A 3,430-nucleotide genomic window follows, 5' to 3' on the forward strand; every position below is an offset into this window, starting at 1 on the left:
CTGAAGGCAGAGACTTAACCAACTGAACCACACAGGCAGGTGCCCTTTACTGAGTACTATTTAAAAACAAAGTTGGAATCATTATACTCTGTATGTATATATTTGTATTATTTTTCTCCCTAAACATGTCCAAGAATATTCCAGAACATTTAGATGAATGATAGTCTGTCATACAGATAAACTATGATATTTTAACAATTTCTCTCTTACAATATCTAAGCACTCTCTCATTTTACAGTTCACATTTATAACAGCGGTGGAAAAAATCAGGAACAATCTGAATGCTAACTGTTTGGCATACGTTTGATCATAAATCTTTCCAATAAGTTATAGTGGGTCAAATATTGATACTTAAAATTTTCTTATTATAGAACATCTAACTAATTTTTAAGATGGTTGTATGAATTTTTATTAGTGACTGGAAAGGTTACTCAATCTGTGCCTCTCCTTCCTTATCTCTAATATAGGCATAACATTAGTATCTACTTCATAGGTTTATGTTGCCATATAGAAGGTACTCAGAACGGTGGATGAGTAGTACCGAGAATGGCACATTCTCGACGTCTGTTTGCTAATTTTGATTATACTCCTACCAACATTAATGCCATTTTTCTGTGGCAAATTTGGCAGCTTTTCCTTTTATTATATATTTTTAAAATACTAATTTAATAGTTAAACGTTAACCACTTTTTATTTGCACTTCCTTGATTACTAGTAAATTTTGACATGTTATTCTATATTTGTTTACCTCCTTGTATTTCTTTTGCCTGCATTTTATTCCTGCTTTACCTAGAGTCTCATTGTTTTTCCAATCAATTTTATGACCTCTTTTTATGGTGACCCTTTGCTGCCATTTATGTTATAGTTATGTTCCTGGTTTGTAAGAGATCCTATGCTTGGCACTAGTTGTTTTTGATTGTAGGTCAGAGAGGACTGGGAATGCTTGAGGGAAGAAGTCATGGTTGGGCAGCTGGTTGAGCAGAGGTGAGTGGACTTTGCAGATGCAGGGGCAATGACTATGGCTATGGAAAAAACATCCTGCATCATGGATCAGGGACTGCAGTTTTATTCCTGATTTTTCCCTTTGGACAAACCAGTTAATATCTCCAAACTCAAATGTAGTTATTCTTACAATGGGTTTATATTAATGATTGCAGAGTATCCATCAAATGAGTTCCCATATTTTAAGCTTTTGCATAAACTAAACTAGCCCCATGTAACTGTGAACTTATTGCTACTTTTTCTTTTTTTTTTTTTTAAGGAATATAAAACTATTTACTGACCACTGTTTAGCAGTATTTACAATAAAGTAAACAATATACAGTTGGATAACATTCTGACTACAAAGTTATTGTTTTTCCTGGTTTCTGCTGAACCAGTAATTCAAATATTGAGAAGATTGAGCCTACATGTTAGAAATGAGTTGGGGTGAAGAAAAAGCATGCACGTCAAGAATTTGAATTATAGAAGTCTGTCCACCAATTTATTCCAGCGGGTGCTAAATTGCCAACATCTCTAACCATCTGGTTATGATTGGGTTTCCATGAACAAAGACTTAGACACTCCATGAATCACGACCTTTTAGTCAATACAGCACAAGGGTTTTCAACTTCTTGAAAAGGAATGGTTCACTAGAAGGAACCTTTAAATGTCCATTTAAATAAGTTTTGCTTACCTAATTAAAGTATACCAAAACTTGTCTAGTTTTGCCCTTTGGGTTGGGGAGGTTGTTGGTGGTGATTAAAATCTTCCTTTCAGGGATCTTGCAAATAAACTTGCATTTATATAATTGTAACTAGGGATATGGATTCTGATATGCCTGCTTTTAAATTGTCCAATTTACACCCTTTACATTGTATTTAAATTGTCCAATTAATTACAAAATTTGAAAGGTTAAGGCTTCAGGAAAAATTTCAATGTAACTTTAAGTGATTTATTTCTTAAGTTGCTGAAAATGATAGCATCCTAGAAACATGGGCTTATCCATGGTTATAAAATGCTGTTTTTGTTTTGGTGACTGTTTCAAAAATAACAAAAAGAAAAGAAAACCATTTATGTATGTACTTTTAAGTATACACACAAAAAAACCCTAATTAAACAAAAAACCCAGAATGGTCCTTAGGCATATAGGAGTTAAACACAAATTCTGACTGAGTAACGACTATGAAAATTTCCCCCAACATTTAGAAAAGGTGTTCTCTAATGCAGGGAGATAATATGCCATGGTCTCAAATATTCTTTTCTGACAAAGGAAACAACTACAGAAAGCTTTTATTTGTTCAAAGTAACCAGTGCTATAGATGCAGAAAACCCTAACAACTCCCCCAATACTACTTCAAAACAAACATATCAAACTTGATTTTCATTAGAATGTTATTTCTTCACACTAATAAATAAAAAAAAAACAAAGACCCAGATTTTATATATATATATATATATATATATATATATATATATATATAGCAACACAAACAATTATTGAGGTTCATCTTCTGGACAAGAATGCCAAATTAGTCTCTCTTCATAAAACGCAATTACAATTTGAGGACACTTCATACTTGCCTATTTTGCCAGCACCAAGTTGGCCTCATCTGAATCTTTCCGTTTCATGAGAAACATTAATTCTCCACTGCTGTCTGAGCCACCAATTATTCATTCAGGATCAAGACCTCTGGCAAAGCCTCTTGGTTTATCAGCAGCATCTCTTTTCTTCTTTGATTTGCTGTCATCAGATTCACTGTCAGCTGAAGATTTTCTTTTTGTACCATCTTTTTCTCTACCAGCTTTTTGAGAATTAAGAAATGCTTCAATTAACTCTGGACAATCTAAGTTTTCTTCAGGTTCCCAAGTATTGTCAGCATCTGTAAATCCCTTCCACTTGAGGAAATACTCCACCTTCCCATTCACTACACGGTGGGTCCAGTACTCTTTCCACCACAGATTCTTCAGGCTCCGCCTCTTCTACTTGTTTTGCTCTTTCCATTCTGTTTCTTTCCCATTTTTTGGAATGTAGTTTTATTGGAGGCCGTTTTTTATTGCAGGCTTGAAGAGCTATTATTATTCGCCGCCTCTGAGCTGCTCCGGGTCCAGCTACTTTTTCTTTTATTTTTGACATATATCAAAGTCAGAAGAAAGCCACCTTTGCATTTAAGGTCTGTTGTGCTTGCCCAGGATGGGCTTCCTATTCCTCCAGACCTGGTTAGCTTGTTACGCAGATACCAGCTTAACTGACCCATTAGAACCTTCCCCTCACTACATGCCCTCCCTCCCCGCACACCTACACCTCCTTGATTAGGTCAGGTCTCCACTGTTCTCTTACAGTGCAGGTGCCTCTTCTTTGTAGCATTCTACACAGTTACAGTTTCACATTTGCTTATGTGACTGCTTGATAAAAGCCTGTCTCTCCCTGTAGACAGCAAGCTCTGCAAGG

The 3,430-nt window shown here is 35.4% G+C and overlaps 1 pseudogene; it reads right to left on the bottom strand.

Moving 5' to 3' along the window:
• Positions 1-2,490: 2,490 nt before the first annotated feature.
• On the bottom strand, positions 2,491-3,032 carry LOC144313557 (chromobox protein homolog 3-like; annotated as a pseudogene).
• Positions 3,033-3,430: the final 398 nt, after the last annotated feature.

This window comes from Canis aureus, chromosome 5, assembly GCF_053574225.1.
Source record: "Canis aureus isolate CA01 chromosome 5, VMU_Caureus_v.1.0, whole genome shotgun sequence".
In the NCBI taxonomy this organism is placed as follows: Eukaryota; Metazoa; Chordata; class Mammalia; order Carnivora; family Canidae; genus Canis; species Canis aureus.